Source organism: Melospiza melodia, chromosome 2, assembly GCF_035770615.1.
Source record: "Melospiza melodia melodia isolate bMelMel2 chromosome 2, bMelMel2.pri, whole genome shotgun sequence".
Taxonomy (NCBI): Eukaryota; Metazoa; Chordata; class Aves; order Passeriformes; family Passerellidae; genus Melospiza; species Melospiza melodia.
Genome location: NC_086195.1, coordinates 31,662,453 through 31,686,194, shown reverse-complemented (window position 1 = coordinate 31,686,194; position 23,742 = coordinate 31,662,453).

Here is a 23,742-nt window from a genome sequence, read left to right as displayed (position 1 = left end):
AAAGTAAGCTGCCCCGCTTCTGGATGGCAGATTGCAGGAGCCACTTTTCACCATCAAACCAGCCCGACTTGGCACTGGTGCCACCTCTGGTCTGGGAACCATCCTGCGTATCGTGGATTCTAAGGAGCCAGCCGGCCACTCCCAGCCACAGGCCCCCAAACACAAACCACAGCGCTTTTCCCTGGAAAACAAAACTCGCCTGCCAACTTTTTGATGGCAGATTGCAGGAGCCACTTGGTACTATCAAACCAGCCCAACTTGGCACTGGTGCCACCATGGATCTGGTCACCATCCTGCCTATCGTAGCTTTTCAGGACATAGCCGGTCACTCCAAGCCATAGGCCCCCAGAGAAAAACCTCGGCCCGTTTCCCTGGCAAACAAAAGTAAGCTGCCCCGCTTCTGGATGGCAGATTGCAGGAACCACTTGGTACTATCAAACCAGCCCAACTTGGCACTGGTGCCACCTTGGGTCTGGGAACCATCCTGCGTATCGTGGATTCTAAGGAGCCAGCCGGTCACTCCCAGCCACAGGCCCCCAAACACAAACAACGGCGCTTTTCCCTGGAAAACAAAACTCGCCTGCCAACATTTTGATGGCAGATTGCAGGAGCCACTTGCTACTATCAAATCAGCCCATCTTGGCACTGGTGCCACCATGGGTCTGGTCACCATCCTGCCTATCGTAGGTGTTCAGGCGCCAGCCGGTCACTCCCAGCCATAGGCCCCCAGAGAAAAACCTCGGCCCGTTTCCCTGGCAAACAAAAGTAAGCTGCCCCGCTTCTGGATGGCAGATTGCAGGAGCCACTTTGCACCATCAAACCAGCCCAACTTGGCACTGGTGCCACCTCTGGTCTGGGAACCATGCTGTGTATCGTGGATTCCAATTAGCAAGCCGGCCACTCCCAGCCACAGGCCTCCAAACACAAACAACGGCGCTTTTCCCTGGAAAACAAAACTCGCCTGCCAACTTTTTGATGGCAGATACCAGGAGCCACTTGGTACTATCAAACCAGCCCAACTTGGCACTGGTGCCACCATGGATCTGGTCACCATCCTGCCTATCGTAGCTTTTCAGGACCTAGACGGTCACTCCCAGCCATAGGCCCCGTGACACAAATCGCGGCCCGTTTCCCTGGCAAACAAAAGTAAGCTGTCCCGCTTCTGGATGGCAGATTGCAGGATCCACTAGGTATTATCAAACCAGCCCGACTTGGCACTGGTGCCACATCTGGTCTGGGAACCATCCTGCGTATCGTGGATTCTAAGCAGCCAGCCGGCCACTCCCAGCCACAGGCCCCCAAACACAAACAACGGCGCTTTTCCCTGGAAAACAAAACTCGCCTGCCAACATTTTGATGGCAGATTGCAGGAGCCACTTGGTACTATCAAACCAGCCCAACTTGGCACTGGTGCCACCATGGGTCTGGTCACCATCCTGCCTATCGTAGCTTTTCAGGAGCCAGCCGGTCACTCCAAGCCATAGGCCCCCAGACAAAAACCTCGGCCCGTTTCCCTGGCAAAGAAAAATAAGCTACCCCGCTTCTGGATGGCACATTGCAGGAGCCACTTTGCACCATCAAACCAGCCCGACTTGGCACTGGTGCCACCTCTGGTCTGGGAACCATCCTGCGTATCGTGGATTCTAATTAGCCATCCGTCCACTCCCAGCCACAGGCCCCCAAACAAAAACAACGGCGCTTTTCCCTGGAAAACAAAACTCGCCTGCCAAATTTTGATGGCAGATTGCCGGAGCCACTGGGTACTATCAAACCAGCCCAACTTGACACTGGTGCCACCATGGGTCTGGTCACCATCCTGCCTATCGTAGCTTTTCAGGAGCCAGCCGGTCACTCCCAGCCATAGGCCCCCAGACAAAAACCTCGGACCGTTTCCCTGGCAAACAAAAGTAAGTTATTCCGCTACTGGATGGCAGATTGCAGGAGCCACTTTTCACCATCAAACCAGCCTGACTTGGCACTGGTGCCACCTCTGGTCTGGGAACCATGCTGCGTATCGTGGATTCTAAGGAGCCAGCCGGCCACTCCCAGCCACAGGCCCTCAAACAAAAACAACGGCGCATTTCCCTGGATAACAAACTCGCCTGCACACTATTTGATGGCAGATTGCAGGAGCCACTTGGTACTATCAAACCAGCCCAACTTGGCACTGGTGCCACCATGGGTCTGGTCACCATCCTGCCTATCGTAGCTTTTCAGGAGCCAGCCGGTCACTCCCAGCCATAGGCCCCCAGACACAAACCTCGGCCCGTTTCCCTGGCAAACAAAAGTAAGCTACCCCGCTTCTGGATGGCAGATTGCAGGAACCACTTGGTACTATCAAACCAGCCCAACTTGGCACTGGTGCCACCTCTGGTCTGGGAACCATGCTGCGTATCGTGGATTCTAATTAGCCATCTGGCCACTCCCACCCACAGGCCCCCAAACAAAAACAACGGCGCTTTTCCCTGGAAAACAAACCTCGCCTGCCAAATTTTGATGGCAGATTGCCGGAGCCACTTGGTACTATCAAACCAGCCCAAATTGACACTGGTGCCACCATGGGTCTGGTCACCATCCTGCCTATCGTAGCTTTTCAGGAGCCAGCCGGTCACTCCCAGTCATAGGCCCCCAGACAAAAACCTTGGCCCGTTTCCCTGCCAAACAAAAGTAAGCTGCCCCGCTTCTGGATGGCAGATTGCAGGAGCCACTTTTCACCATCAAACCAGCCCGACTTGGCACTGGTGCCACCTCTGGTCTGGGAACCATCCTGCGTATCGTGGATTCTAAGGAGCCAGCCGGCCACTCCCAGCCACAGGCCCCCAAACACAAACCACAGCGCTTTTCCCTGGAAAACAAAACTCGCCTGCCAACTTTTTGATGGCAGATTGCAGGAGCCACTTGGTACTATCAAACCAGCCCAACTTGGCACTGGTGCCACCATGGATCTGGTCACCATCCTGCCTATCGTAGCTTTTCAGGACATAGCCGGTCACTCCAAGCCATAGGCCCCCAGAGAAAAACCTCGGCCCGTTTCCCTGGCAAACAAAAGTAAGCTGCCCCGCTTCTGGATGGCAGATTGCAGGAACCACTTGGTACTATCAAACCAGCGCAACTTGGCACTGGTGCCACCTTGGGTCTGGGAACCATCCTGCGTATCGTGGATTCTAAGGAGCCAGCCGGTCACTCCCAGCCACAGGCCCCCAAACACAAACAACGGCGCTTTTCCCTGGAAAACAAAACTCGCCTGCCAACATTTTGATGGCAGATTGCAGGAGCCACTTGCTACTATCAAATCAGCCCATCTTGGCACTGGTGCCACCATGGGTCTGGTCACCATCCTGCCTATCGTAGGTGTTCAGGCGCCAGCCGGTCACTCCCAGCCATAGGCCCCCAGAGAAAAACCTCGGCCCGTTTCCCTGGCAAACAAAAGTAAGCTGCCCCGCTTCTGGATGGCAGATTGCAGGAGCCACTTTGCACCATCAAACCAGCCCAACTTGGCACTGGTGCCACCTCTGGTCTGGGAACCATGCTGTGTATCGTGGATTCCAATTAGCAAGCCGGCCACTCCCAGCCACAGGCCTCCAAACACAAACAACGGCGCTTTTCCCTGGAAAACAAAACTCGCCTGCCAACTTTTTGATGGCAGATACCAGGAGCCACTTGGTACTATCAAACCAGCCCAACTTGGCACTGGTGCCACCATGGATCTGGTCACCATCCTGCCTATCGTAGCTTTTCAGGACCTAGACGGTCACTCCCAGCCATAGGCCCCGTGACACAAATCGCGGCCCGTTTCCCTGGCAAACAAAAGTAAGCTGTCCCGCTTCTGGATGGCAGATTGCAGGATCCACTAGGTATTATCAAACCAGCCCGACTTGGCACTGGTGCCACATCTGGTCTGGGAACCATCCTGCGTATCGTGGATTCTAAGCAGCCAGCCGGCCACTCCCAGCCACAGGCCCCCAAACACAAACAACGGCGCTTTTCCCTGGAAAACAAAACTCGCCTGCCAACATTTTGATGGCAGATTGCAGGAGCCACTTGGTACTATCAAACCAGCCCAACTTGGCACTGGTGCCACCATGGGTCTGGTCACCATCCTGCCTATCGTAGCTTTTCAGGAGCCAGCCGGTCACTCCAAGCCATAGGCCCCCAGACAAAAACCTCGGCCCGTTTCCCTGGCAAAGAAAAATAAGCTACCCCGCTTCTGGATGGCACATTGCAGGAGCCACTTTGCACCATCAAACCAGCCCGACTTGGCACTGGTGCCACCTCTGGTCTGGGAACCATCCTGCGTATCGTGGATTCTAATTAGCCATCCGTCCACTCCCAGCCACAGGCCCCCAAACAAAAACAACGGCGCTTTTCCCTGGAAAACAAAACTCGCCTGCCAAATTTTGATGGCAGATTGCCGGAGCCACTGGGTACTATCAAACCAGCCCAACTTGACACTGGTGCCACCATGGGTCTGGTCACCATCCTGCCTATCGTAGCTTTTCAGGAGCCAGCCGGTCACTCCCAGCCATAGGCCCCCAGACAAAAAGCTCGGACCGTTTCCCTGGCAAACAAAAGTAAGTTATTCCGCTACTGGATGGCAGATTGCAGGAGCCACTTTTCACCATCAAACCAGCCTGACTTGGCACTGGTGCCACCTCTGGTCTGGGAACCATGCTGCGTATCGTGGATTCTAAGGAGCCAGCCGGCCACTCCCAGCCACAGGCCCTCAAACAAAAACAACGGCGCATTTCCCTGGATAACAAACCCGCCTGCCAACTTTTTGATGGCAGATTGCAGGAGCCACTTGGTACTATCAAACCAGCCCAACTTGGCACTGGTGCCACCATGGGTCTGGTCACCATCCTGCCTATCGTAGCTTTTCAGGAGCCAGCCGGTCACTCCCAGCCATAGGCCCCCAGACACAAACCTCGGCCCGTTTCCCTGGCAAACAAAAGTAAGCTACCCCGCTTCTGGATGGCAGATTGCAGGACGCACTTGGTACTATCAAACCAGCCCAACTTGGCACTGGTGCCACCTCTGGTCTGGGAACCATGCTGCGTATCGTGGATTCTAATTAGCCATCTGGCCACTCCCACCCACAGGCCCCCAAACAAAAACAACGGCGCTTTTCCCTGGAAAACAAAACTCGCCTGCCAAATTTTGATGGCAGATTGCCGGAGCCACTTGGTACTATCAAACCAGCCCAAATTGACACTGGTGCCACCATGGGTCTGGTCACCATCCTGCCTATCGTAGCTTTTCAGGAGCCAGCCGGTCACTCCCAGCCATAGGCCCCCAGACAAAAACCTTGGCCCGTTTCCCTGCCAAACAAAAGTAAGCTGCCCCGCTTCTGGATGGCAGATTGCAGGAGCCACTTTTCACCATCAAACCAGCCCGACTTGGCACTGGTGCCACCTCTGGTCTGGGAACCATGCTGCGTATCGTGGATTCTAAGGAGCCAGCCGGCCACTCCCAGCCACAGGCCCCCAAACACAAACCACAGCGCTTTTCCCTGGAAAACAAAACTCGCCTGCCAACTTTTTGATGGCAGATTGCAGGAGCCACTTGGTACTATCAAACCAGCCCAACTTGGCACTGGTGCCACCATGGATCTGGTCACCATCCTGCCTATCGTAGCTTTTCAGGACATAGCCGGTCACTCCAAGCCATAGGCCCCCAGAGAAAAACCTCGGCCCGTTTCCCTGGCAAACAAAAGTAAGCTGCCCCGCTTCTGGATGGCAGATTGCAGGAACCACTTGGTACTATCAAACCAGCCCAACTTGGCACTGGTGCCACCTTGGGTCTGGGAACCATCCTGCGTATCGTGGATTCTAAGGAGCCAGCCGGTCACTCCCAGCCACAGGCCCCCAAACACAAACAACGGCGCTTTTCCCTGGAAAACAAAACTCGCCTGCCAACATTTTGATGGCAGATTGCAGGAGCCACTTGCTACTATCAAATCAGCCCAACTTGGCACTGGTGCCACCATGGGTCTGGTCACCATCCTGCCTATCGTAGCTTTTCAGGAGCCAGCCGGTCCCTCCCTGCCATAGGCCCCCAGAGAAAAACCTCGGCCCGTTTCCCTGCCAAACAAAAGTAAGCTACCCCGCTTCTGGATGGCAGATTGCAGGAGCCACTTTGCACCATCAAACTAGCCCGACTTGGCACTGGTGCCACCTCAGGTCTGGGAACCATCCTGCGTATCGTTCATTGTAAGGAGCCAGCCGGCCACTCCCAGCCACAGGCCCCCAGACAAAAACAACGGCGCTTTTCCCTGGAAAACAAAACTCGCCTGCCAACTTTTTGATGGCAGATTGCAGGAGCCACTTGGTACTATCAAATCAGACCAACTTGGCACTGGTGCCACCATGGGTCTGGTCACCATCCTGCCTATTGTAGCTTTCCAGGAGCCAACCGGTCACTCTCAGCCATAGGCCCCCAAACACAAAACTCGGCCCGTTTCCCTGGCAAACAAAAGTAAGCTACCCCGCTTCTGGATGGCAGATTGCAGGACGCACTTGATAGTATCAAACCAGCCCGACTTGGCACTGGTGCCACCTCAGGTCTGGGAACCATGCTGCGTATCGTGGATTCTAATTAGCCATCTGGCCACTCCCAGCCATAGGCCCCCAGACAAAAACCTCGGCCCGTTTCCCTGGCAAACAAAAGTAAGTTATCCCGCTTCTGGATGGCAGATTGCAGGAGCCACTTTTCACCATCAAACCAGCCCAACTTGGCACTGGTGCCACCTCTGGTCTGGGAACCATCCTGCGTATCGTGGATTCTAAGGAGCCAGCCGGACACTCCCTGCCACAGGCCCCCAAACACAAACAACGGCGCTTTTCCCTGGATAACAAACTCGCCTGCCAACTTTTTGATGGCAGATTGCAGGAGCCACTTGGTACTATCAAACCAGCCCAACTTGGCACTGGTGCCACCATGGGTCTGGTCACCATCCTGCCTATCGTAGCTTTTCAGGAGCCAGACGGTCACTCCCAGCCATAGGCCCCCAGACACAAACCTCGGCCCGTTTCCCTGGCAAACAAAAGTAAGCTGCCCCGCTTCTGGATGGCAGATTGCAGGAGCCACTTGGTACTATCAAACCAGCCCAACTTGGCACTGGTGCCACCTTGGGTCTGGGAACCATCCTGCGTATCGTGGATTCTAAGGAGCCAGCCGGTCACTCCCAGCCACAGGCCCCCAAACACAAACCACAGCGCTTTTCCCTGGAAAACAAAACCCGCCTGCCGACATTTTGATGGCAGATTGCAGGAGCCACTTGCTACTATCAAATCAGCCCAACTTGGCACTGGTGCCACCATGGGTCTGGTCACCATCCTGCCTATCGTAGCTTTTCAGGAGCCAGCCGGTCACTCCCAGCCATAGGCCCCCAGACAAAAAGCTCGGCCCGTTTCCCTGGCAAACAAAAGTAAGCTGCCCGGCTTCTGGATGGCAGATTGTAGGACGCACTTGGTACTATCAAACCAGCCCGACTTGGCACTGGTGCCACCTCTGGTCTGGGAACCATGGTGCGTATCGTGAATTCTAAGGAGCCAGCCGGCCACTCCCAGCCATAGGCACCCAAACACAAACAACGGCGCTTTTCCCTGGAAAACAAAACTCGCCTGCCAACTTTTAGATGGCAGATTGCAGGAGCCACTTGGTACTATCAAACCAGCTCAACTTGGCACTGGTGCCACCATGGGTCTGCTCACCATCCTGCCTATCGTAGCTTTTCAGGAGCCAGACGGTCACTCGCAGCCATAGGCCCCCAGACACAAACCTTGGCCCGTTTCCCTGGCAAACAAAAGTAAGCTGCCCCGCTTCTGCATGGCAGATTGCAGGAGCTATTTAGTACTATCAAACCAGCCCGACTTGGCACTGGTGCCACCTCAGGTCTGGGAACCATCCTGCCTATCGTGGATTCTAAGGAGCCAGCCGGCCTCTCCCAGCCACAGGCGCCCAAACACAAACAACGGCGCTTTTCCCTGGAAAACAAAACTCGCCTGCCAAATTTTGACGGCAGATTGCAGGAGCCACTTGGTACTATCAAATCAGCCCAACTTGGGACTGGTGCCACCATGGGTCTGGTCACCATCCTGCCTATCGTAGCTTTTCAGGAGCCAGCCGGTCACTCCCAGCCATAGGCCCCCAGACAAAAACCTCGGCCCGTTTCCCTGGCATACAAAAGTAAGCTGCCCTGCTTCTGGATGGCAGATTGCAGGAACCACTTGGTACTATCAAACCAGCAAAACTTGGCACTGGTGCCACCTTGGGTCTGGATACCATGCTGCGTATCGTGGATTCTAAGGAGCCAGCCGGCCACTCCCAGCCACAGGCCCCCAAACACAAACAACGGCGCTTTTCCCTGGAAAACAAAACTCTCCTGCCAACTTTTTGATGGGAGATTGCAGGAGCCACTTGGTTTTATCAAATCAGACCAACTTGGCACTGGTGCCACCATGGGTCTGGTCACCATCCTGCCTATCGTAGCTTTTCAGGAGCCAGCCGGTCACTCCCAGCCATAGGCCCCCAGACACAAACCTCGGCCCGTTTCCCTGACAAACAAAAGTAAGTTATCCCGCTTCTGGATGGCAGATTGCCGGAGCCACTTGGTACTATCAAACCAGCCCGACTTGGCACTGGTGCCACCATGGGTCTGGTCACCATCCTGCCTATCGTGGATTCTAATTAGCCCTCTGTCCACTCCCAGCCACAGGCCCCCAAACAAAAACAACGGCGCTTTTCCCTGGAAAACAAAACTCGTCTGCCAACTTTTTGATGGCAGATTGCCAGAGCCACTTGGTACTATCAAACCAGCCCAACTTGGCACTGGTGCCACCTTGGGTCTGGGAACCATGCTGCGTATCGTGGATTATAAGGAGCCAGCCGGCCACTCCCAGCCACAGGCCCCCAAACACAAACCACAGCGCTTTTCCTTCGAAAACAAAATTCGCCGGCCAAATATTTGATGGCAGATTGCAGGAGCCACTTGGTACTATCAAATCAGCCCAACTTGGCACTGGTGCCACCATGGGTCTGGTCACCATCCTGCTTATCGTAGCTTTTCAGGAGCCAGCCGGTCACTCCCAGCCATAGGCGCCCAGACACAATGCTCTGCCCTTTTCCCTGGCAAACCAAAGTAAGCTGCCCCGCTTCTGGATGGCAGATTGCAGGAACCACTTGGTACTATAAAACCAGCCCGACTTGGCACTGGTGCCACCTCTGGTCTGGGAACCATGCTGCGTATCGTGGATTCTAAGGAGCCAGCCGGCCACTCCCAGCCACAGGCCCCCAAACAAAAACAACGGCGCTTTTCCCTGGAAAACAAAACTCGCCTGCCAAATTTTTGATGGCAGATTGCAGGAGCCACTTGGTACTATCAAACCAGCCCAACTTGACACTGGTGCCACCATGGGTCTGGTCACCATCCTGCCTATCGTAGCTTTTCAGGAGCCATCCGGTCACTCCCAGTCATAGGCCCCCAGACACAAACCTCTGCCCGTTTCCCTGGCAAACAAAAGTAAGCTGCCCCGCTTCTGGATGGCAGATTGTAGGACGCACTTGGTACTATCAAACCAGCCCGACTTGGCACTGGTGCCACCTCTGGTCTGGGAACTATGGTGCGTATCGTGGATTCTAAGGAGCCAGCCGGCCACTCCCAGCCATAGGCACCCAAACACAAACAATGGCGCTTTTCCCTGGAAAACAAAACTCGCCTGCCAACTTTTTGATGGCAGATTGCAGGAGCCACTTGGTACTATCAAACCAGCTCAACTTGGCACTGGTGCCACCATGGGTCTGCTCACCATCCTGCCTATCGTAGCTTTTCAGGAGCCAGACGGTCACTCCAAGCCATAGGCCTCCATACAAAAACCTCGGCCCGTTTCCCTGGCAAACAAAAGTAAGCTGCCCCGCTTCTGCATGGCAGATTGCAGGAGCTATTTAGTACTATCAAACCAGCCCGACTTGGCACTGGTGCCACCATGGGTCTGGTCACCATCCTGCCTATCGTAGCTTTTCAGGAGCCAGCCGGTCACTCCCAGCCATAGGCCCCCAGACAAAAACCTCGGCCCGTTTCCCTGGCAAACAAAAGTAAGTTATCCCGCTTCTGGATGGCAGATTGCAGGAGCCACTTTTCACCATCAAACCAGCCCAACTTGGCACTGGTGCCACCTCTGGTCTGGGAACCATCCTGCGTATCGTGGATTCTAAGGAGCCAGCCGGCCACTCCCTGCCACAGGCCCCCAAACACAAACAACGGCGCTTTTCCCTGGATAACAAACTCGCCTGCCAACTTTTTGATGGCAGATTGCAGGAGCCACTTGGTACTATCAAACCAGCCCAACTTGGCACTGGTGCCACCATGGGTCTGGTCACCATCCTGCCTATCGTAGCTTTTCAGGAGCCAGGCGGTCACTCCCAGCCATAGGCCCTGAGACACAAACCTCGGCCCGTATCCCTGGCAAACAAAAGTAAGCTGCCCCGCTTCTGGATGGCAGAATGCAGGAGCCACTTGGTACTATCAAACCAGCCCAACTTGGCACTGGTGCCACCTCTGGTCTGGGAACCATGCCGCGTATCGTGGATTCTAAGGAGCCAGCCGGCCACTCCCACCCACAGGCCCCCAAACAGAAACAACGGAGCTTTTCCCTGGAAAACAAAACTCGCCTGCCAACTTTTTGATGGCAGATTGCAGGAGCCACTTGGTACTATCAAACCAGCCCGACTTGGCACTGGTGCCACCATGGGTCTGGTCACCATCCTGCCTATCGTGGATTCTAATTAGCCATCTGTCCACTCCTAGCCACAGGCCCCCAAACAAAAACAACGGCGCTTTTCCCTGGAAAACAAAACTCGTCTGCCAACTTTTTGATGGCAGATTGCAGGAGCCACTTGGTACTATCAAACCAGCCCAACTTGGCACTGGTGCCACCTTGGGTCTGGGAACCATGCTGCGTATCGTGGATTATAAGGAGCCAGCCGGCCACTCCCAGCCACAGGCCCCCAAACACAAACCACAGCGCTTTTCCCTGGAAAACAAAATTCACCGGCCAACTTTTTGATGGCAGATTGCAGGAGCCACTTGGTACTATCAAATCAGCCCAACTTGGCACTGGTGCCACCATGGGTCTGGTCACCATCCTGCTTATCGTAGCTTTTCAGGAGCCAGCCGGTCACTCCCAGCCATAGGCGCCCAGACACAATGCTCTGCCCTTTTCCCTGGCAAACCAAAGTAAGCTGCCCCGCTTCTGGATGGCAGATTGCAGGAACCACTTGGTACTATAAAACCAGCCCCACTTGGCACTGGTGCCACCTCTGGTCTGGGAACCATGCTGCGTATCGTGGATTCTAAGGAGCCAGCCGGCCACTCCCAGCCACAGGCCCCCAAACAAAATCAACGGCGCTTTTCCCTGGAAAACAAAACTCGCCTGCCAACATTTTGATGGCAGATTGCAGGAGACACTTGGTACTATCAAACCAGCCCAACTTGACACTGGTGCCACCATGGGTCTGGTCACCATCCTGCCTATCTTAGCTTTTCAGGAGCCAGCCGGTCACTCCCAGCCATAGGCCCCCAGACACAAAGCTCGGCCCGTTTCCCTGGCAAACAAAAGTAAGCTGCCCCGCTTCTGGATGGCAGATTGCAGGAGCCACTTGGTACTATCAAACCAGCCCAACTTGGCACTGGTGCCACCTTGGGTCTGGGAACCATCCTGCGTATCGTGGATTCTAAGGAGCCAGCCGGTCACTCCCAGCCACAGGCCCCCAAACACAAACCACAGCGCTTTTCCCTGGAAAACAAACCCGCCTGCCGACATTTTGATGGCAGATTGCAGGAGCCACTTGCTGCTATCAAATCAGCCCAACTTGGCACTGGTGCCACCATGGGTCTGGTCACCATCCTGCCTATCGTAGCTCTTCAGGAGCCAGCCGGTCACTCCCAGTCATAGGCCCCCAGACACAAATCTCTGCCCGTTTCCCTGGCAAACAAAAGTAAGCTGCCCCGCTTCTGGATGGCAGATTGTAGGACGCACTTGGTACTATCAAACCAGCCCGACTTGGCACTGGTGCCACCTCTGGTCTGGGAACTATGGTGCGTATCGTGGATTCTAAGGAGCCAGCCGGCCACTCCCAGCCATAGGCACCCAAACACAAACAACGGCGCTTTTCCCTGGAAAACAAAACTCGCCTGCCAACTTTTTGATGGCAGATTGCAGGAGCCACTTGGTACTATCAAACCAGCTCAACTTGGCACTGGTGCCACCATGGGTCTGCTCACCATCCTGCCTATCGTAGCTTTTCAGGAGCCAGCCGGTCACTCCAAGCCATAGGCCCCCAGACAAAAACCTCGGCCCGTTTCCCTGGCAAACAAAAGTAAGCTGCCCCGCTTCTGCATGGCAGATTGCAGGAGCTATTTAGTACTATCAAACCAGCCCGACTTGGCACTGGTGCCACCATGGGTCTGGTCACCATCCTGCCTATCGTAGCTTTTCAGGAGCCAGCCGGTCACTCCCAGCCATAGGCCCCCAGACAAAAACCTCGGCCCGTTTCCCTGGCAAACAAAAGTAAGTTATCCCGCTTCTGGATGGCCGATTGCAGGAGCCACTTTTCACCATCAAACCAGCCCAACTTGGCACTGGTGCCACCTCTGGTCTGGGAACCATCCTGCGTATCGTGGATTCTAAGGAGCCAGCCGGCCACTCCCTGCCACAGGCCCCCAAACACAAACAACGGCGCTTTTCCCTGGATAACAAACTCGCATGCCAACTTTTTGATGGCAGATTGCAGGAGCCACTTGGTACTATCAAACCAGCCCAACTTGGCACTGGTGCCACCATGGGTCTGGTCACCATCCTGCCTATCGTAGCTTTTCAGGAGCCAGGTGGTCACTCCCAGCCATAGGCCCTGAGACACAAACCTCGGCCCGTATCCCTGGCAAACAAAAGTAAGCTGCCCCGCTTCTGGATGGCAGATTGCAGGAGCCACTTGGTACTATCAAACCAGCCCAACTTGGCACTGGTGCCACCTCTGGTCTGGGAACCATGCCGCGTATCGTGGATTCTAAGGAGCCAGCCGGCCACTCCCAGCCACAGGCCCCCAAACAGAAACAACGGCGCTTTTCCCTGGAAAACAAAACTCGCCTGCCAACTTTTTCATGGCAGATTGCAGGAGCCACTTGGTACTATCAAATCAGCCCAACTTGGCACTGGTGCCACCATGGGTCTGGTCACCATCCTGCCTATCGTAGCTTTTCAGGAGCCAGCCGGTCACTCCCAGCCATAGGCCCCCAGACACAAACCTCGGCCCGTTTCCCTGGCAAACAAAAGTAAGCTACCCCGCTTCTGGATGGCAGATTGCAGGAACCACTTTGCACCATCAAACTAGCCCGACTTGGCACTGGTGCCACCTCTGGTCTGGGAACCATGCTGCGTATCGTGGATTCTAAGGAGCCATCCGTCCACTCCCAGAAACAGGCCCCCAAACACAAACAACGGCGCTTTTCCCTGGAAAACAAAACTCGCCTGCCAACTTTTTGATGGCAGATTGCAGGAGCCACTTGGTACTATCAAACCAGCCCAACTTGGCACTGGTGCCACCATGGGTCTGGTCACCATCCTGCCTATCGTAGCTTTTCAGGAGCCAGCCGGTCACTCGCAGCCATAGGCCCCCAGACACAAACCTCGGCCCGTTTCCCTGGCAAACAAAAGTAAGCTGCCCCGCTTCTGGATGGCAGATTGCAGGACGCACTTGGTAGTATCAAACCAGCCCGACTTGGCACTGGTGCCACCTCTGGTCTGGGAACCATCCTGCGTATCGTGGATTCCTAGCAGCCAGCCGGCCACTCCCAGCCACAGGCCCCCAAACACAAACAACGGCGCTTTTCCCTGGAAAACAAAACTCGCCTGCCAACATTTTGATGGCAGATTGCAGGAGCCACTTGGTACTATCAAATCAGCCCAACTTGGCACTGGTGCCACCATGCGTTTGGTCACCATCCTGCCTATCGTAGCTTTTCAGGAGCCAGACGGTCACTCCCAGCTATAGGCCCCCAGACAAAAACCTCGGCCCGTTTCCCTGGCATACAAAAGTAAGCTGCCCCGCTTCTGGATGGCAGATTGCAGGAACAACTTGGTACTATCAAACCAGCCCGACTTGGCACTTGTGCCACCTCTGGTCTGGGAACCATCCTGCGTATCGTGGTTCTAAGGAGCCATCCGTCCACTCCCAGCCACAGGCCCCCAAACACAAACAACGGCGCTTTTCCCTGGAAAACAAAACTCGCCTGCCAACATTTTGATGGCAGATTGCAGGAGCCACTTGGTACTATCAAACCAGCCCAACTTGGCACTGGTGCCACCATGGGTCTGGTCACCATCCTGCCTATCGTAGCTTTTCAGGACCTAGCCGGTCACTCCAAGCCATAGGCGCCCAGACAAAAACCTCGGCCCGTTTCCCTGGCAAACAAAGTAAGCTACCCCGCTTCTGGATGGCAGATTGCAGGACGCACTTGGTACTATCAAACCAGCCCGACTTGGCACTGGTGCCACCTTGGGTCTGGGAACCATCCTGCGTATCGTGGATTCTAAGGAGCCAGCCGGTCACTCCCAGCCACAGGCCCCCAAACACAAACCACAGCGCTTTTCCCTGGAAAACAAAACTCGCCTGCCAATATTTTGATGGCAGATTGCAGGAGCCACTTGGTACTATCAAATCAGCCCAACTTGGCACTGGTGCCACCATGGGTCTGGTCACCATCCTGCCTATCGTAGCTTTTCAGGAGCCAGCCGGTCCCTCCCTGCCATAGGCCCCCAGAGAAAAACTTTGGCCCGTTTCCCTGGCAAACAAAAGTAAGCTACCCCGCTTCTGGATGGCAGATTGCAGGAGCCACTTTGCACCATCAAACTAGCCCGACTTGGCACTGGTGCCACCTCAGGTCTGGGAACCATCCTGCGTATCGTTCATTGTAAGGAGCCAGCCGGCCACTCCAGCCACAGGCCCCCAGACACAAACAACGGCGCTTTTCCCTGGAAAACAAAACTCGCCTGCCAACTTTTAGATGGCAGATTGCAGGAGCCACTTGGTACTGTCAAATCAGCCCAACTTGGCACTGGTGCCACCATGGGTCTGGTCACCATCCTGCCTATCGTAGCTTTTCAGGACCTAGCAGGTCTCTCCCAGCCATAGGCCCCCAGAGAAAAACCTCGGCCCGTTTCCCTGGCAAACAAAAGTAAGCTGCCCCGCTTCTGGATGGCAGATTGCAGGAGCCACTTTGCACCATCAAACCAGCCCAACTTGGCACTGGTGCCACCTCTGGTCTGGGAACCATGCTGTGTATCGTGGATTCCAATTAGCAAGCCGGCCACTCCCAGCCACAGGCCTCCAAACACAAACAACGGCGCTTTTCCCTGGAAAACAAAACTCGCCTGCCAACTTTTTGATGGCAGATTGCAGGAGCCACTTGGTACTATCAAACCAGCCCAACTTGGCACTGGTGCCACCATGGGTCTGGTCACCATCCTGCCTATCGTAGCTTTTCAGGACCTAGACGGTCACTCCCAGCCATAGGCCCCGTGACACAAAGCTCGGCCCGTTTCCCTGGCAAACAAAAGTAAGCTGTCCCGCTTCTGGATGGCAGATTGCAGGATCCACTAGGTATTATCAAACCAGCCCGACTTGGCACTGGTGCCACCTCTGGTCTGGGAACCATCCTGCGTATCGTGGATTCTAAGGAGCCAGCCGGCCACTCCCTGCCACAGGCCCCCAAACACAAACAACGGCGCTTTTCCCTGGAAAACAAAACTCGCCTGCCAACATTTTGATGGCAGATTGCAGGAGCCACTTGGTACTATCAAACCAGCCCAACTTGGCACTGGTGCCACCATGGGTCTGGTCACCATCCTGCCTATCGTAGCTTTTCAGGAGCCAGCCGGTCACTCCCAGCCATAGGCCCCCAGAAAAAAACCTCGGCCCGTTTCCCTGGCAAAGAAAAATAAGCTACCCCGCTTCTGGATGGCACATTGCAGGAGCCACTTTGCACCATCAAACCAGCCCGACTTGGCACTGGTGCCACCTCTGGTCTGGGAACCATCCTGCGTATCGTGGATTCCAATTAGCCATCCGTCCACTCCCAGCCACAGGCCCCCAAACAAAAACAACGGCGCTTTTCCCTGGAAAACAAAACTCGCCTGCCAAATTTTGATGGCAGATTGCCGGAGCCACTGGGTACTATCAAACCAGCCCAACTTGACACTGGTGCCACCATGGGTCTGGTCACCATCCTGCCTATCGTAGCTTTTCAGGAGCCAGCCGGTCACTCCCAGCCATAGGCCCCCAGACAAAAAGCTCGGACAGTTTCCCTGGCAAACAAAAGTAAGTTATTCCGCTACTGGATGGCAGATTGCAGGAGCCACTTTTCACCATCAAACCAGCCCGACTTGGCACTGGTGCCACCTCTGGTCTGGGAACCATGCTGCGTATCGTGGATTCTAAGGAGCCAGCCGGCCACTCCCAGCCACAGGCCCCCAAACAAAAACAACGGCGCATTTCCCTGGATCACAAACTCGCCTGCCAACTTTTTGATGGCAGATTGCAGGAGCCACTTGGTACTATCAAACCAGCCCAACTTGGCACTGGTGCCACATGGGTCTGGTCACCATCCTGCCTATCGTAGCTTTTCAGGAGCCAGCCGGTCACTCCCAGCCATAGGCCCCGGGACACAATCCTCGGCCCGTTTCCCTGGCAAACAAAAGTAAGCTACCCCGCTTCTGGATGGCAGATTGCAGGACGCACTTGGTACTATCAAACCAGCCCAACTTGGCACTGGTGCCACCTTGGGTCTGGGAACCATCCTGCGTATCGTGGATTCTAAGGAGCCAGCCGGTCACTCCCAGCCACAGGCCCCCAAACACAAACCACAGCGCTTTTCCCTGGAAAACAAAACCCGCCTGCCGACATTTTGATGGCAGATTGCAGGAGCCACTTGCTACTATCAAATCAGCCCAACTTGGCACTGGTGCCACCATGGGTCTGGTCACCATCCTGCCTATCGTAGCTTTTCAGGAGCCAGCCGGTCACTCCCAGCCATAGGCCCCCAGACACAAAGCTCGGCCCGTTTCCCTGGCAAACAAAAGTAAGCTGCCCCGCTTCTGGATGGCAGATTGTAGGATTCACTTGGTACTATCAAACCAGCCCGACTTGGCACTGGTGCCACCTCTGGTCTGGGAACCATGGTGCGTATCGTGAATTCTAAGGAGCCAGCCGGCCACTCCCAGCCATAGGCACCCAAACACAAACAACGGCGCTTTTCCCTGGAAAACAAAACTCGCCTGCCAACTTTTTGATGGCAGATTGCAGGAGCCACTTGGTACTATCAAACCAGCTCAACTTGGCACTGGTGCCACCATGGGTCTGCTCACCATCCTGCCTATCGTAGCTTTTCAGGAGCCAGACGGTCACTCGCAGCCATAGGCCCCCAGACACAAACCTCGGCCCGTTTCCCTGGCAAACAAAAGTAAGCTGCCCCGCTTCTGCATGGCAGATTATAGGAGCTATTTAGTACTATCAAACGAGCCCGACTTGGCACTGGTGCCACCTCAGGTCTGGGAACCATCCTGCGTATCGTGGATTCTAAGGAGCCAGCCGGCCACTCCCAGCCACAGGCCCCCAAACACAAACAACGGCGCTTTTCCCTGGGAAACAAAACTCTCCTGCCAACTTTTTGATGGGAGATTGCAGGAGCCACTTGGTTTTATCAAATCAGACCAACTTGGCACTGGTGCCACCATGGGTCTGGTCACCATCCTGCCTATCGTAGCTTTTCAGGAGCCAGCCGGTCACTCCCAGCCATAGGCCCCCAGACACAAACCTCGGCCCGTTTCCCTGACAAACAAAAGTAAGTTATCCCGCTTCTGGATGGCAGATTGCCGGAGCCACTTGGTACTATCAAACCAGCCCGACTTGGCACTGGTGCCACCTCTGGTCTGGTCACCATCCTGCCTCTCGTGGATTCTAATTAGCCATCCGTCCACTCCCAGCCACAGGCCCCCAAACAAAAACAACGGCGCTTTTCCCTGGAAAACAAAACTCGTCTGCCAACTTTTTGATGGCAGATTGCCAGAGCCACTTGGTACTATCAAACCAGCCCAACTTGGCACTGGTGCCACCTTGGGTCTGGGAACCATGCTGCGTATCGTGGATTATAAGGATCCAGCCGGCCACTCCCAGCCACAGGCCCCCAAACACAAACCACAGCGCTTTTCCCTGGAAAACAAAATTCGCCGGCCAACTTTTTGATGGCAGATTGCAGGAGCCACTTGGTACTATCAAATCAGCCCAACTTGGCACTGGTGCCACCATGGGTCTGGTCACCATCCTGCTTATCGTAGCTTTTCAGGAGCCAGCCGGTCACTCCCAGCCATAGGCGCCCAGACACAATGCTCTGCCCTTTTCCCTGGCAAACCAAAGTAAGCTGCCCCGCTTCTGGATGGCAGATTGCAGGAACCACTTGGTACTATAAAACCAGCCCGACTTGGCACTGGTGCCACCTCTGGTCTGGGAACCATGCTGCGTATCGTGGATTCTAAGGAGCCAGCCGGCCACTCCCAGCCACAGGCCCCCAAACAAAATCAACGGCGCTTTTCCCTGGAAAACAAAACTCGCCAGCCAAATTTTTGATGGCAGATTGCAGGAGCCACTTGGTACTATCAAACCAGCCCAACTTGACACTGGTGCCACCATGGGTCTGGTCACCATCCTGCCTATCTTAGCTTTTCAGGAGCCAGCCGGTCACTCCCAGCCATAGGCCCCCAGACACAAAGCTCGGCCCGTTTCCCTGGCAAACAAAAGTAAGCTGCCCCGCTTCTGGATGGCAGATTGCAGGAGCCACTTGGTACTATCAAACCAGCCCAACTTGGCACTGGTGCCACCTTGGGTCTGGGAACCATCCTGCGTATCGTGGATTCTAAGGAGCCATCCGTCCACTCCCAGCCACAGGCCCCCAAACACAAACAACGGCGCTTTTCCCTGGAAAACAAAACTCGCCTGCCAACATTTTGATGGCAGATTGCAGGAGCCACTTGGTACTATCAAACCAGCCCAACTTGGCACTGGTGCCACCATGGGTCTGGTCACCATCCTGCCTATCGTAGCTTTTCAGGACCTAGCCGGTCACTCAAAGCCATAGGCGCCCAGACAAAAACCTCGGCCCGTTTCCCTGGCAAACAAAGTAAGCTGCCCCGCTTCTGGATGGCAGATTGCAGGACGCACTTGGTACTATCAAACCAGCCCGACTTGGCACTGGTGCCACCTTGGGTCTGGGAACCATCCTGCGTATCGTGGATTCTAAGGAGCCAGCTGGTCACTCCCAGCCACAGGCCCCCAAACACAAACCACAGCGCTTTTCCCTGGAAAACAAAACTCGCCTGCCAATATTTTGATGGCAGATTGCAGGAGCCACTTGGTACTATCAAATCAGCCCAACTTGGCACTGGTGCCACCATGGGTCTGGTCACCATCCTGCCTATCGTACCTTTTCAGGAGCCAGCCGGTCCCTCCCTGCCATAGGCCCCCAGAGAAAAACTTTGGCCCGTTTCCCTGGCAAACAAAAGTAAGCTACCCCGCTTCTGGATGGCAGATTGCAGGAGCCACTTTGCACCATCAAACTAGCCCGACTTGGCACTGGTGCCACCTCAGGTCTGGGAACCATCCTGCGTATCGTTCATTGTAAGGAGCCAGCCGGCCACTCCAGCCACAGGCCCCCAGACACAAACAACGGCGCTTTTCCCTGGAAAACAAAACTCGCCTGCCAACTTTTAGATGGCAGATTGCAGGAGCCACTTGGTACTGTCAAATCAGCCCAACTTGGCACTGGTGCCACCATGGGTCTGGTCACCATCCTGCCTATCGTAGCTTTTCAGGACCTAGCAGGTCTCTCCCAGCCATAGGCCCCCAGAGAAAAACCTCAGCCCGTTTCCCTGGCAAACAAAAGTAAGCTGCCCCGCTTCTGGATGGCAGATTGCAGGAGCCACTTTGCACCATCAAACCAGCCCAACTTGGCACTGGTGCCACCTCTGGTCTGGGAACCATGCTGTGTATCGTGGATTCCAATTAGCAAGCCGGCCACTCCCAGCCACAGGCCTCCAAACAAAAGCAACGGCGCTTTTCCCTGGAAAACAAAACTCGCCTGCCAACTTTTTGATGGCAGATTGCAGGAGCCACTTGGTACTATCAAACCAGCCCAACTTGGCACTGGTGCCACCATGGGTCTGGTCACCATCCTGCCTATCGTAGCTTTTCAGGACCTAGACGGTCACTCCCAGCCATAGGCCCCGTGACACAAAGCTCGGCCCGTTTCCCTGGCAAACAAAAGTAAGCTGTCCCGCTTCTGGATGGCAGATTGCAGGATCCACTAGGTATTATCAAACCAGCCCGACTTGGCACTGGTGCCACCTCTGGTCTGGGAACCATCCTGCGTATCGTGGATTCTAAGGAGCCAGCCGGCCACTCCCTGCCACAGGCCCCCAAACACAAACAACGGCGCTTTTCCCTGGAAAACAAAACTCGCCTGCCAACATTTTGATGGCAGATTGCAGGAGCCACTTGGTACTATCAAACCAGCCCAACTTGGCACTGGTGCCACCATGGGTCTGGTCACCATCCTGCCTATCGTAGCTTTTCAGGAGCCAGCCGGTCACTCCAAGCCATAGGCCCCCAGACAAAAACCTCGGCCCGTTTCCCTGGCAAAGAAAAATAAGCTACCCCGCTTCTGGATGGCACATTGCAGGAGCCACTTTGCACCATCAAACCAGCCCGACTTGGCACTGGTGCCACCTCTGGTCTGGGAACCATCCTGCGTATCGTGGATTCCAATTAGCCATCCGTCCACTCCCAGCCACAGGCCCCCAAACAAAAACAACGGCGCTTTTCCCTGGAAAACAAAACTCGCCTGCCAAATTTTGATGGCAGATTGCCGGAGCCACTGGGTACTATCAAACCAGCCCAACTTGACACTGGTGCCACCATGGGTCTGGTCACCATCCTGCCTATCGTAGCTTTTCAGGAGCCAGCCGGTCACTCCCAGCCATAGGCCCCGGGACACAATCCTCGGCCCGTTTCCCTGGCAAACAAAAGTAAGCTACCCCGCTTCTGGATGGCAGATTGCAGGACGCACTTGGTACTATCAAACCAGCCCAACTTGGCACTGGTGCCACCTTGGGTCTGGGAACCATCCTGCGTATCGTGGATTCTAAGGAGCCAGCCGGTCACTCCCAGCCACAGGCCCCCAAACACAAATCACAGCGCTTTTCCCTGGAAAACAAAACCCGCCTGCCGACATTTTGATGGCAGATTGCAGGAGCCACTTGCTACTATCAAATCAGCCCAACTTGGCACTGGTGCCACCATGGGTCTGGTCACCATCCTGCCTATCGTAGCTTTTCAGGAGCCAGCCGGTCACTCCCAGCCATAGGCCCCCAGACACAAAGCTCGGCCCGTTTCCCTGGCAAACAAAAGTAAGCTGCCCCGCTTCTGGATGGCAGATTGTAGGATTCACTTGGTACTATCAAACCAGCCCGACTTGGCACTGGTGCCACCTCTGGTCTGGGAACCATGGTGCGTATCGTGAATTCTAAGGAGCCAGCCGGCCACTCCCAGCCATAGGCACCCAAACACAAACAACGGCGCTTTTCCCTGGAAAACAAAACTCGCCTGCCAACTTTTTGATGGCAGATTGCAGGAGCCACTTGGTACTATCAAACCAGCTCAACTTGGCACTGGTGCCACCATGGGTCTGCTCACCATCCTGCCTATCGTAGCTTTTCAGGAGCCAGACGGTCACTCGCAGCCATAGGCCCCCAGACACAAACCTCGGCCCGTTTCCCTGGCAAACAAAAGTAAGCTGCCCCGCTTCTGCATGGCAGATTATAGGAGCTATTTAGTACTATCAAACGAGCCCGACTTGGCACTGGTGCCACCTCAGGTCTGGGAACCATCCTGCGTATCGTGGATTCTAAGGAGCCAGCCGGCCACTCCCAGCCACAGGCCCCCAAACACAAACAACGGCGCTTTTCCCTGGAAAACAAAACTCTCCTGCCAACTTTTTGATGGGAGATTGCAGGAGCCACTTGGTTTTATCAAATCAGACCAACTTGGCACTGGTGCCACCATGGGTCTGGTCACCATCCTGCCTATCGTAGCTTTTCAGGAGCCAGCCGGTCACTCCCAGCCATAGGCCCCCAGACACAAACCTCGGCCCGTTTCCCTGACAAACAAAAGTAAGTTATCCCGCTTCTGGATGGCAGATTGCCGGAGCCACTTGGTACTATCAAACCAGCCCGACTTGGCACTGGTGCCACCTCTGGTCTGGTCACCATCCTGCCTCTCGTGGATTCTAATTAGCCATCCGTCCACTCCCAGCCACAGGCCCCCAAACAAAAACAACGGCGCTTTTCCCTGGAAAACAAAACTCGTCTGCCAACTTTTTGATGGCAGATTGCCAGAGCCACTTGGTACTATCAAACCAGCCCAACTTGGCACTGGTGCCACCTTGGGTCTGGGAACCATGCTGCGTATCGTGGATTATAAGGATCCAGCCGGCCACTCCCAGCCACAGGCCCCCAAACACAAACCACAGCGCTTTTCCCTGGAAAACAAAATTCGCCGGCCAGCTTTTTGATGGCAGATTGCAGGAGCCACTTGGTACTATCAAATCAGCCCAACTTGGCACTGGTGCCACCATGGGTCTGGTCACCATCCTGCTTATCGTAGCTTTTCAGGAGCCAGCCGGTCACTCCCAGCCATAGGCGCCCAGACACAATGCTCTGCCCTTTTCCCTGGCAAACCAAAGTAAGCTGCCCCGCTTCTGGATGGCAGATTGCAGGAACCACTTGGTACTATAAAACCAGCCCGACTTGGCACTGGTGCCACCTCTGGTCTGGGAACCATGCTGCGTATCGTGGATTCTAAGGAGCCAGCCGGCCACTCCCAGCCACAGGCCCCCAAACAAAATCAACGGCGCTTTTCCCTGGAAAACAAAACTCGCCTGCCAAATTTTTGATGGCAGATTGCAGGAGCCACTTGGTACTATCAAACCAGCCCAACTTGACACTGGTGCCACCATGGGTCTGGTCACCATCCTGCCTATCTTAGCTTTTCAGGAGCCAGCCGGTCACTCCCAGCCATAGGCCCCCAGACACAAAGCTCGGCCCGTTTCCCTGGCAAACAAAAGTAAGCTGCCCCGCTTCTGGATGGCAGATTGCAGGAGCCACTTGGTACTATCAAACCAGCCCAACTTGGCACTGGTGCCACCTTGGGTCTGGGAACCATCCTGCGTATCGTGGATTCTAAGGAGCCAGCCGGTCACTCCCAGCCACAGGCCCCCAAACACAAACCACAGTGCTTTTCCCTGGAAAGCAAACCCGCCTGCCGACATTTTGATGGCAGATTGCAGGAGCCACTTGCTGCTATCAAATCAGCCCAACTTGGCACTGGTGCCACCATGGGTCTGGTCACCATCCTGCCTATCGTAGCTTTTCAGGAGCCAGCCGGTCACTCCCAGTCATAGGCCCCCAGACACAAAGCTCGGCCCGTTTCCCTGGCAAACAAAAGTAAGCTGCCCCGCTTCTGGATGGCAGATTGTAGGACGCACTTGGTACTATCAAACCAGCCCGACTTGGCACTGGTGCCACCTCTGGTCTGGGAACTATGGTGCGTATCGTGGATTCTAAGGAGCCAGCCGGCCACTCC